We start from the raw sequence: 13126 nt of genomic DNA on the forward strand, positions 1-13126 counted from the left end.
TGAGCTCACGCGTAAGTAAACAAGGAAGTCACAGAGATGTCTACACAAACAGATAACGTATACATGTTCCAAGGACCTCATGAAATGATGGTATCCTGCCAATTGCTAAAAATGTAGTTACTAAAAGAAACCAGTGAAATGTTTGAAAAAGTTATTTGTATCACCAGTTAGCTGTTCATTCAGGGTGTTCTGATTATCCACGCTATGCATCGTAATTTCCAGCTGTTGTAGAAGATCCAGGTTTTTGCCTTTGTCCTGTCTATGTAAAATAACGAGATCCTGATCTATTCTCAACATGGGGTGTCCCGTTTCCCAAATATGCGTGGCTACAACTGATTTTTCGAAATTATGAAGCCGGAAAGGATCGCTATGTTCTTTATAACGTACTTTAAAGGACCTACCAGTTTGGCCTACATAGCTTGCCTTGCACGTGTTACACTGAATTTTATAGACCCCAGCTCTCTCATATTTATCGCTTTCCTGCTGTAAAGTATTCCTTAGTTTAAATTGCAGCGTATTATTGGTCTGAAAAGCGGTATCAACTTTAAAAGGTTTGAAAATGTTAGCCACTTTTTGCGAAATATCACCGAAGCATGGTATTGTGACTCTCGTAATATTCTTTGCGGTATTCTTCCTTACATTCGCGCGCTGTTACTGTCGTATTAATTTATTGACAACGTTTTGAACAGTTTCTGAACAGAAATATTATGTTCAGGAGTTGGCACATACTTGAAAGAGTTAACGGATCAGTCTGTCGTTGCATTCACAGCAGTTCAGCAGGTGTGAAATAAACATTTGCATCTCTTAATCGGTACTCACATTGTATTAAATATGTTTTTATTTCACTGATCATATAGTATCTACATTTTAATATGTTGTCTAGAAGGCAGCAGAATAGTGACCTGGCAATGCGACGGATGTATGGCCGTCCCCTACACACCTACGCAACCATCCAACTTTTTATGTTGGATGTACACTTTTTTAAGACCTCGTACGCGAAATTTGTATACGTCGAGAGACACAGGCGCTCACGAGCACGATACGCGCTGTGAGCTGGTCCTTCATCCTGATAGAATCACTTACGTGCACCAGAATGACTTAAATATCTTCTAGCATCGTGGGGACTTTGTCACTCAGAAACAATGTACGCGCTGATGGGCTAACCGCAAAAGATCAGATGATTATGCACTGTCGGTATAAGTTCACCGTAAAGAATTTGTTACTCTTCGCAACGTGGGGATACTTGGCCACTGGGATTACTAAACATTCCATCTGTAGAGAAACAGTCTTCATCCGAGAAAAGTACATTATTAAGGTAAGCGTGTGTCTACTATGCAGTACTACATCATCCACAGCTCAACACGTCGAGGGGTCTGTGGTCAGCTGCAGTTAACGCTTGTACTTTCTGTAAATTGGAGGAGAGTGTCTGTCTTTCCCGCAGTACTTCCGACAGGGCACCGTAAGTGTCATCCATCACACGTTGAGGAATCCTCATCCATCCCCGCCTACAAGCATTGTTTCATCCAGGAAGCGATTCCATACGATTCGTTGCACTCGTATATTGGCACAGTTTACCCCGCTTCCCTTACTCTCTATAACAGACTTTGAAATAAGGTGAGCGTCACATGGATCCTACGTGGATACATGGCTTCATACAGTCTGTCAGCTTCTCTGCAGTTTCCTTTTGCTTGTCCGTACACGAAGCAAAGATTTTACTCTTCTGTTGTTTTTGCTCTTCTGTAGCCGAGTACAAAATAATTCTACTTCAGCACATAAACACAGGTCCCAAGCTTATAGACCTTGATGTTAGGTCTGATCTGTAGTCCATCAGTGGGGACTCCTGAACCATCCCATATGTGACATCCCCAAATGTTACTCGGGTTTTCAGCAACTACCTATGCAATAAATCAGTTTTTTATTCCGCATACGCAACTGGTCATAGCTTCGTCTACTGTACTCGCAGCGTTGTCCCACAACATCTGTAACTGCATAACTTACGGCACTGCCGTTTCCATACCACAGTTCCTTACCACAAACTCTTATATTTGTTGTCCACTGTTACTAACAGTTTTGCATCTTCATGATGAATACACGTTCCATACGAATAATAAGCATAAGAGTTGTCTGTATATTTTGCTTTCTAATAGCATTAACTCAAAATGCGAATATCTAAAGTCAGAGAGGAGGGATATGTACAGAAATCGAGAAATATGTAGTCTTCGTCAAAAATTATTCATCATTCAGGTGGACTTATCTCAACTTTGAAATAGCAAAAACAGCACAACAACGAGTTCCGGATAGGTACCACTGAAGAGAGGTCAGATAACGAGTAGCAGCACATCCGCGATCTGTAAGATGTAAGGGAGCTGTTTGGAAGTGTGACAGAGGTGGTGAAGTTTTATGTCAGAGAAATATTTTATCTAGTAACGGAGTGAATATTTGACAGACCACTGCGTATTCTGTGGCCACATAAGTCAGCAATAGTGTTTCTGAAATTAGTGTCAGTTATGGAAACTAGAAAGTTAACAGATATAATTTACAAAATTGACAACAGAGGACTTAGCATCGTACATCTGATAAACGTATTAATCATAATCGTCAAAGTACTGAAACAAGTGCAAGCGGAGGTACATACGGATTATGAGAAAGAGGAGTAGGAAGATGAGTGGTTGAAGAGCAGTATCAGTTCAGGAATACCAAAGGTGCCGGAACAGAAATTCTTTCCTGCACATGTCAATAGAAAGAAAAATAAAGAAAAACCGGTATATACGCATCCCATTTGACAGACGCTGAAGGTGGCATAGTTTGTTCAAAATCCCGAGAAGGAGCAATTCTTCAACAAATAGTTATACCGCTACCCCATACCGGGATGGAATTTAGAATCTTAGTAGGACACCCGCAAAGACATACAAGACTAAGTCATTATCACTCTTGTACGGCAAAAATTTAAAAAAATGCGTCAGAATTCGATGGGTAAAATAAATAAGTATACTGTAATAAGAAATATGGAAGTGTATGACATCAGTCGAAGATCAAACTATAAAAGTGAGTACAGAATACCAAGACACATTCCAAAGATATTTCGTCGACTGTTCTGTCTTTATCGATTGCAATTCCTTTCCGTCTGAATACAGAGCATAAAAAGCCGTGTAGGGTAGCCGTGCGGTCTTACGAGTTTTGCCACGGTTCGCGCAGCTCACCTAGTCGGAGGTTCGAGTCCTCCATCGGGCATGGCCGTGTGTGTTGTCCTTAGTGTGTAGGCCTGGGAGACTGATGACCTCAGCAGCATGGTCCCATAGGAATTTACCACAAAAAAGTTCCAGAGCATAAAAGTACACGCGACAAATTGAAGCGGTAACGCCGTCTACCAGAGTCTTATAGAAAGAGCGCCTGTCGTCACTGATCACCAGTGAATGTTTCAAATTATTCCAAAATGCGAGTGCTTCCGTTAGCAAGTGACACACACAGGAAGCTGGGGAGGTTAGACCGTCAGTGAGAGAGCACTTCGATTTCCTGCTGCTAATAAGGCGAGTACACCGTTCGCTTGTTACACATTTTTACGAGCTTCAAACAGGTACAACTTATTTTCAGTTATCTGGGTAGTTACTATTTTATTTTTGTAATTTCTTGCGTGTTTGAGTGCCTACTAGACACAACCGTTCATTTTAATAACAGTGTAGTGTACAGTATCGCCGTTGCTATCGACCCTCGTATCGTACAGGCTTTTGTTTGTTTGGTTAGAACAGCTCAGTGTCGGTTAGACCGTCAGTGAGAGAGCACTTCGATTTCTTGCTGCTAATAAGGCGAGTACACCGTTCGCTTGTTACACATTTTTACGAGCTTCAAACAGGTACAACTTATTTTCAGTTATCTGGGTAGTTACTATTTTATTTTTGTAATTTCTTGCGTGTTTGAGTGCCTACTAGACACAACCTTTTATTTTAATAACAGTGTAGTGTACAGTATCGCCGTTGCTACTGACCCTCGTATCGTACAGGCTTTTGTTTGTTTGGTTAGAACAGCTCAGTGTCGGTTAGACCGTCAGTGAGAGAGCACTTCGATTTCCTGCTGCTAATAAGGCGAGTACACCGTTCGCTTGTAGGGTAAAGATAGCCATGTGTAGGGACTGTGGTTGTTGTGAGCGGACGCAAGGAGAATTGGCCACTCTTCGGGGGCAGGTGGAGGCTTTGTCTGTTAGGCTCATCGAGCTCGAGGCGCAGGCGTCGGCTCGTAGTGGCGTTGGGGCAACTGTGGTGAGACCTATGCCTACTTCGGTGGCCTTGGAATCGCATGGAACCCCCGATGTCGCTGCGTCTTCCGGCAGTGAGCATCTTACCGGTCAGCCATCACTCCAGGGTGAATGGCGGACAGTGGTGGGCTCGCGCGTGCCTGGCCGAAAGGCGAAGGTGGGATCTGGCCGCGTGGCAGCTGCCTTACCCCTTTCCAACAGGTACGGGGTGCTTCCTAGTGGTGATGACATCGTTTCCGAGCCACCACAGGATGCCTCGCCTGTTGGGCCAGTGGCCGATTCTCCGGCAAGGTCCCGACAGTCACAGAGGGCGGGCCTATTAGTTATAGGGAGCTCCAACGTTAGGCGGGTTATGGAGCCCCTTAGGAAAATAGCGGGTAGGTCGGGGAAGAATGCCAGTGTGCACTCGGTGTGCTTGCCGGGGGGTCTCGTCCGTAATGTGGAGGAGGCCCTTCCGGCAGCTATTGAACGCACTGGGTGTGACCGGCTGCAGATAGTAGCACATGTCGGAACGAATGACGCCTGCCGCTTGGGTTCTGAGGCCATCCTTGGTTCCTTCCGGCGGCTGGCTGATTTGGTGAAGACAACCAGCATCGCACGCGGAGTGCAAGCTGAGCTTAATATCTGCAGCATAGTGCCCAGAGTCGATCGCGGTCCTCTGGTTTGGAGCCGTGTGGAGGGTCTAAACCAGAGGCTCAGACGACTCTGCGACTATAATGGTTGCAAATTCATCGACCTCCGTTATTGGGTGGAGAACTGTAGGGCCCCCCTAGACAGGTCAGGCGTGCACTACACACCGGAAGCAGCTACTAGGATAGCAGAGTACGTGTGGCGTGCACATGGGGGTTTTTTAGTTTAGAGGGATCCCCCCTTGGGCGAAACGATAAAATACCTGACGGCTTACCAGAGAGGACATTATCATCGTTGATAAAGAACGTCCGTCCTCAGAGACCAAAAACAGGAAAAGTCAACGTAATATTGGTAAACTGCAGGAGTATCCAGGGCAAGGTTCCTGAATTAGTATCTCTTATTGAAGGAAATAGTGCGCATATAGTATTAGGAACGGAAAGTTGGTTAAAACCGGAAGTGAACAGTAACGAAATCCTAGACACAGAATGGAATATATACCGCAAGGATAGGATAAACGCCAATGGTGGAGGAGTATTTATAGCAGTAAAGAATTCAATAATATCCAGTGAAGTTATTAGCGAATGCGAATGTGAAATAATCTGGGTTAAGTTAAGTATCAAAGGTGGGTCAGATATGATAGTCGGATGCTTCTATAGACCACCTGCATCAGCAACCGTAGTAGTTGAGCGCCTCAGAGAGAACCTGCAGAACGTCGTGAAGAAGTTTCGTGATCATACTATTGTAATAGGGGGAGACTTCAATCTACCAGGTATAGAATGGGATAGTCACACAATCAGAACTGGAGCTAGGGACAGAGACTCTTGTGACATTATCCTGACTGCCTTGTCCGAGAATTACTTCGAGCAGATAGTTAGAGAACCAACTCGTGAAGCTAACGTTTTAGACCTCATAGCAACAAATAGACCGGAACTTTTCGACTCCGTGAATGTAGAAGAGGGTATCAGTGATCATAAGTCAGTGGTTGCATCAATGACTACAAGTGTAATAAGAAATGCCAAGAAAGGAAGGAAAATATATTTGCTTAACAAGAGTGATAGGGCACAAATCGCAGAATATCTGAGTGACCACCATCAAACGTTCATTTCTGAGGAAGAGGATGTGGAACAAAAATGGAAATAATTCAGAAACATCGTCCAGTACGCCTTAGATAAGTTCGTACCGACTAAGGTCCAAAGCGAGGGGAAAGATCCACCGTGGTATAACAATCATGTACGAAAGGTACTACGGAAACAAAGAAAGCTTCATCATAGGTTTAAGAGTAGTCGAATCATAGCTGATAAGGAAAAGCTGAACGAAGCGAAAAAGAGCGTAAAGAGAGCAATGAGAGAAGCATTCAACGAATTCGAACATAAAACATTGGCAAACAATCTAAACAAGAACCCTAAAAAGTTTTGGTCATATGTAAAATCGGTAAGCGGATCTAAATCCCCTATTCACTCACTCGTTGACCACGATGGCACCGAAACAGAGGACGACCGAAGAAAGGCAGAAATACTGAATTCAGTGTTCCGAAACTGTTTCACTGCGGAAAATCGTAACACGGTCCCTGACTTCAGCCGTCGCACGGACGCCAAAATGGAAAATATTGAAATAAACGATATCGGAATTGAAAAACAACTGCTATCACTTAGTAGCGGAAAAGCATCCGTACCAGACGAGATACCCTTAAGATTCTACAGTGATTATGCTAAAGAACTTGCCCCCTTTCTATCAGCAATTTATCGTAGATCGCTGGAAGAACGTAAAGTACCTAGCGACTGGAAGAAAGCGCAGGTCGTTCCCATTTTCAAGAAGGGTCATAAATCAGATGCGAATAATTATAGGCCTATTTCGCTTACGTCAATCTGTTGTAGAATAATGGAACATGTTTTGTGTTCTCGTATTATGACGTTCTTAGATAATACAAATCTCCTTCATCATAACCAACATGGATTCCGCAAACAGAGATCATGTGAAACTCAGCTCGCCCTATTTGCCCAAGAAATTCACAGTGCCGTAGACACTGGCGAGCAGATTGATGCCGTATTCCTGGACTTCAGGAAGGCATTTGATACGGTTCCGCACTTACGTTTAGTGAAAAAAATACGAGCTTACGGAATATCGGACCAGGTTTGTGATTGGATTCAGGATTTCCTAGAAGAAAGAACACAACATGTCATTCTTAACGGTTCAAAATCTGCAGATGTAGAGGTAATTTCGGGAGTACCGCAGGGAAGCGTGATAGGACCTTTATTGTTTACAATATACATAAATGACTTAGTTGACAACATCGGTAGCTCCGTGAGGCTATTTGCAGATGACACGGTTGTCTACAAGAAAGTAGCAACATCAGAAGACTCGTACGTACTCCAGGAGGACCTGCAGAGGATTAATGCATGGTGCGACAGCTGGCAGCTTTCCCTAAACGTAGATAAATGTAATATAATGCGCATACATAGGGGCAGAAATCCATTCCAGTACGATTATGCCATAGGTGGTAAATCATTGGAAGCGGTAACGACCGTAAAATACTTAGGAGTTACTATCCGGAGCGATCTGAAGTGGAATGATCACATAAAACAAATAGTGGGAAAAGCAGGCGCCAGGTTGAGATTCATAGGAAGAATTCTAAGAAAATGTGACTCATCGACGAAAGAAGTAGCTTACAAAACGCTTGTTCGTCCGATTCTTGAGTATTGCTCATCAGTATGGGACCCTTACCAGGTTGGATTAATAGAAGAGATAGACATGATCCAGCGAAAAGCAGCGCGATTCGTCATGGGGACATTTAGTCAGCGCGAGAGCGTTACGGAGATGCTGAACAAGCTCCAGTGGCGGACACTTCAAGAAAGGCGTTACGCAATACGGAGAGGTTTATTATCGAAATTACGAGAGAGCACATTCCGGGAAGAGATGGGCAACATATTACTACCGCCCACATATATCTCGCGTAATGATCACAACGAAAAGATCCGAGAAATTAGAGCAAATACGGAGACGTACAAGCAGTCGTTCTTCCCACGCACAATTCGTGAATGGAACAGGGAAGGGGGGATCAGATAGTGGTACAATAAGTACCCTCCGCCACACACCGTAAGGTGGCTCGCGGAGTATAGATGTAGATGTAGATGTAGAATGGTCTTCCACTGCGCTTCTCTAAATTTTGTTCAAACGGTAGATTCTGCTTCAGACACTAGATGAGGAATTCAAAATCTGTTTCTTACACGAAAGATGCTACTTCCTCTCTGTCCTTGCCGTTCACGTGACGCTGTCAGATGAACACGTAAGTTACACTACTGGCCATTGAAATTGCTACACCACGAAGATGACGTGCTACAGACGCGAAATTTAACCTACGGGAAGAAGATGCCGTGATATGCAAATGATTAGCTTTTCAGACCATTCACACAAGGTTGGCGCCGGTGGCGACACCTACAACGTGCTGACATGAGGAAAAATTCCAACCGATTTCGCCGGCCGCAGTGGCCGTGCGGTTCTGGGCGCTACAGTCTGGAGCCGAGCGACCGCTACGGTCGCAGGTTCGAATCCTGCCTCGGGCATGGATGTGTGTGATGTCCTTAGGTTAGTTAGGTTTAATTAGTTCTAAGTTCTAGGCGACTGATGACCTTAGAAGTCGCATAGTGCTCAGAGCCATTTGAACCAGCCAACCGATTTCTCATACACAAACAGCGGTTGACCGGCAATGCCTGGTGATACGTTGTTGTGATGCCTCGTGTAAGGAGGAGAATTGCGTACCAGCACATTTCCGACTTTGATAAAGGTCGGATTGTAGCCTATCGCGATTGCGGTTTATCGTGTCTCGACATTGCTACTCGCGTTGGGCGAGATCCAATGACTATTAGCAGAATATGGAATCGCTGGGTTCAGGAGGGTAATACGGAAGGCCGTGCTGGATATCAACGGCCTCGTATCACTAGCACTCGAGATGACAGGCATCTTATCCCCATGGCTGTAACGGATCATGCAGCCACGTCTTGATCCCTGAGTCAACAGATGGGGACGTTTGCAAGATAACAATCATCTGAACGAACAGTTCGACGCCGTTTGCAGCAGCATAGACTATCAGTTTGGAGACCATGGCTGCGGTTATCCTTGACGCTGCATCACAGACAGGAGCGTCTGCGATGATGTACTCAACGACGAACCTGGGTGCACGAATGTCAAAACATCATTTTTTCAGATAAATCCAGGTTCTGTTTGATGCAACATGATAGTCGCATCCGTGTTTGGCGACATCGGGGTGAATGCACATTGGAAGTGTGTATTCCTCATCGCCATACTGGCGTATCACCCGGCGTGATGGTATGGGATGCCATTGGTTACATATCTCGGTCACCTCTTGTTCGCATTAACGGCACTTTGAACAGTGGACGTTACATTTCAGATGTGTTACGACCCGTGGCTCTACCCTTCACTCGCACCGTGCGAAACCCTACATTTCAGCGGGATAATGCACGACCGCATGTTGCAGGTCCTGTACGGGCCTTTCTGGATACAGAAAATGTTCGACTGCTGCCCTGGCCAGCACATTCTCCAGATCTCTCACCAATTGAAAACGTCTGGTCAATGGTGGCCGAGCAACTGGCTCGTCACAATACGCCAGTCACTACTCTTGATGAACTGTGGTATCGTGTTGAAGCTGCATGGGCAGCTGTAGCTGTACACGCCATCCAAGCTCTGTTTGACTCAATGCCCAGGCGTATCGATGCCGTTATTACGGCCAGAGATGGTTGTTCTGGGTACTGATTTCTCAGGATCTCTGCACCCAAATTGCGTGAAAATGTAATCACATGTCAGTTCTAGTATAATATATTTGTCCAATGAATACCCGTTTATCTTCTGCATTTCTTCTTGGTGTAGCAATTTTAATGGGCAGTAGTGTACAATGTCGGTCAGTGGCTCACCCAGAGCCATTGTCTAACACCTCCAAAATCGCATCGCAAGTATCTGCAGGGAAATTTCTCAGATCCTTAAGCTAGCAAAAATTTTGTAGCGTTAACTGAATGTCTCTTTGACACTTGGTAGAATATGGCAGTAACAATGAAAAACGAAATTCTTCCTTATTTACATTTTCGTTTCTAAATAGTGAGCCTTTATAGTGTAGCTTAACTGCCTGCAGTTCACCTCCGTAGCTCAGTGGTCAGAGTATTTGACTGCTAAGCAGAGGACCGTGATTAGATTCTCGGTACTGTTAGGTATGTTTCCTTGGTGAGGAGTCTGGAACGGGGTACAGTCAGCCTCGTGATGGAGCTTCTTGAGTGAAAAATAGCGGCTCCATGTTCTGGAAGGCCGATAACGGCCGGGAGAGTTTTGTGCCACCACATGCCCAGCCGTACTACATCCAAATGACGCCACTTGTGGAGGATGACACGACCTCGGTCGGCTCTGATTGGCACGTCTGATCTAAAACGTATAACTCTGCTCTGCTCCGATAAATTGTCTGGTCATGGTTGTTGTGGATGAACCACATTTCATTCACATTTTCAGATTGCTTACCGGGTTGCAACTGTAATAAATCAGAGTTTTAGTGTTTGTGGAGTATGAAGGATACAGCAAATACGGAAAACAACTATAGCTGAAACTGAAAGAGAAAATGTAAAGTTATAGGACTGGTAAAAATATTATTTGGTCTGGAGATAATTGTTGTTGTGAAGAACAACATCTTCTTCAGACGTCAACCCATATTAAGTTGATTGTTCCATATTTGTTTCCAGTTGGAGGCCTTCTGGTTACAGACCCGACACCAGCCGGTGCGCTACCGTGCTGGTCAGTATTTCCACATGAACAACAAACTCATCTACAAGGTACGTAGCTAGGTAAAGTACCATAGCGAAATCCTACAGCCAGTAATGGAGTCAGGAACTAAACCAGTCCACCTGAAAGTAAAAAAAATACCCTGAGAGCAGAAATGTTTGAAGCCATTCTTTCACACTACATTGGCAGCACGCAGTGAATGATCGTAACCGCAGTATGGATTTCCCTACCTCGTATAGCTTTTTCTACCAACAAACAAAATATTGCAATTGTGGAATGGAGACAATCAGGGAGGTGCTGCATCATATCTCCTTGGTACTCTACACTACTTCTACTTGCTCTGCATAGCCGCACAATGCGGACGTGACGGGGGGGGGGGGGGGGGGGAGGGGGGGTTGAGCGCGGACGGGGGAGCAATTTTGACTGACAAGCTCATCAGCGACCGGTATGCGCGAATTTGGAACAGAGTGATATGCAATATACTGTACACGACCAATTAGTGCTGTCATTATATCCTTTCGTTGTAGGGATTACATCAGACCTGAGCTGAATGTTATTCTGGCATGCGTACTACATCCTTCAAGCATCTTCTCAACAAATTATCTGACATAGTGATCTACCGAAATCTGCACGAGTCTCACTTAAGCGTCTGTTGCCCCGATAGATATGCATCATTGTGTGATGGACTATTTCGCAATGAACAAATATTTATCCCTCAGAACTATCTGCGGTTGCGTGATGGGTTGTTTTGCATTTTTCACCATTTGTTTCGGGTTGGGATTATCTTCTGGGCAGCAGGCCTAAGGTACTGATTCAGCTGAAGTAAGCATAAGAATACTGTGTTATGCAGATAACTGCACCTCTTGCAGAGACCTTGGAATTCTTACATTCACACATTAATGGTTTTTATCGCTGACAATACAAATAAGTTTTAATTAAATGTGGGAAAATGTAGATTAATGCAGAACAGTAAAATAAAATCTTGTAATATTCGAATACAGTAGAGACTAGGTGGAGCTGACACAGAATCGTTGATTGAATTCTAGGAGTAACGTTAGAAAGTGGCATAAATCAGAAAGAGCATGTAATGTCAGTTGTAGGGAACATGAATGGTCGCGTTCCACTAGTTTGGAGAATTACAGGAATGTGTAACTCATCTGTAAAGAAGACCGCGTACAGTACACTCGTGCTATCAATACTCAAACACTGCTTGAGTATTTGGGATCCCTACCACGTCGGCTTAAAGGAATACTTTGGAGGGCTTCAGAGATGTTCTGCTAGATTTGTTACCAGTTGGTTCCACCAAGACGCGATCATTACAAAAATGTTCTGTGCACTCAAATGGGAATCTCTGGAACGATTCTGCTGCCACCAACGTACTCTGACGCGAGGGCCACGAAGACAAGCTTGATTTATACGGTGAGCCAGGACCAAGCTGTGTGCAGATTTCGTCCGGAATGAAGACGACAAGTACATGCACATTTGTTAGACCAACAACACCCATACTGCTACACAGCCGACACCTCGCAATTAACGAATCAGTTAATTCTGCGACCCTATTACAGAACATGTCTCAAATCACGATCATTTGTATGTACAATTGGTAACAGAATTTGCCAGACCCTTCGCCATAGCATTATGCCGAACTGCGCAGCTTTACAGTCTCTTATGCTAGGAGACAAAGTGGCACCACATATTGTCCACAGGCGTGAAGTCGAAAAACTTTCCGAACATTATCTGTTTTAGATAGTGTGGGAGTTGTATTGGTGCTGATTAATTTTATCTCGTGCGTTTATCAGTTGCTTTCACAAAATAACGAACAAATTTTAATACATATGAATTACAACTTATCATAATAACGTTACAAAAAAAGATTTTGAAATAAACAAAGTACTGCAAATTGTAACAAATTACCAGGATAATATTCATTATCGCCTTGAAAATGGTGTCTGTCTACATTCAGTCCACAGTCACAATGAAGTAGTGTTACATGAATGACAACCACGAAAGTACGTAAATGTAACAGTAGGGGTAGATACATAATGAAACCCAGTGAACAATTCATTCAGTGCCACACTTCAGTAAATGCAGTTGACGTAAACAGAAAAAGTGGGAATTAAGAAGTGTGTTATTCTGCACGTTCTTCACCTCTGTATCTTCAGGATATCCATCAGTCTAGCGACAGAAATTTTGGAGCAGAAGTTGTATTAATATTTCTTCACTAAATATCGATCTGACAGCTAGTGGCCGTTTCATAGAAGAGTTAAAAATCCTGTCACCAGCGAGTTTAAGTCAGAGAAGAGATGCAGACTTCACCTGGAATACTTCAATATGACTCTGGACTGGACGTAGACACAGAACGTTTCGAAGGCGAAAGTGTGTGTCATCCTACTAACTAGTGACAAATGTTTTATTCACAAAGATTTTTTCGTAACGTTATTATAATAAGCTGTAATTGATTTGTATTAGTAC

This window comes from Schistocerca americana, chromosome 2 (assembly GCF_021461395.2).
Source record: "Schistocerca americana isolate TAMUIC-IGC-003095 chromosome 2, iqSchAmer2.1, whole genome shotgun sequence".
Taxonomy (NCBI): Eukaryota; Metazoa; Arthropoda; class Insecta; order Orthoptera; family Acrididae; genus Schistocerca; species Schistocerca americana.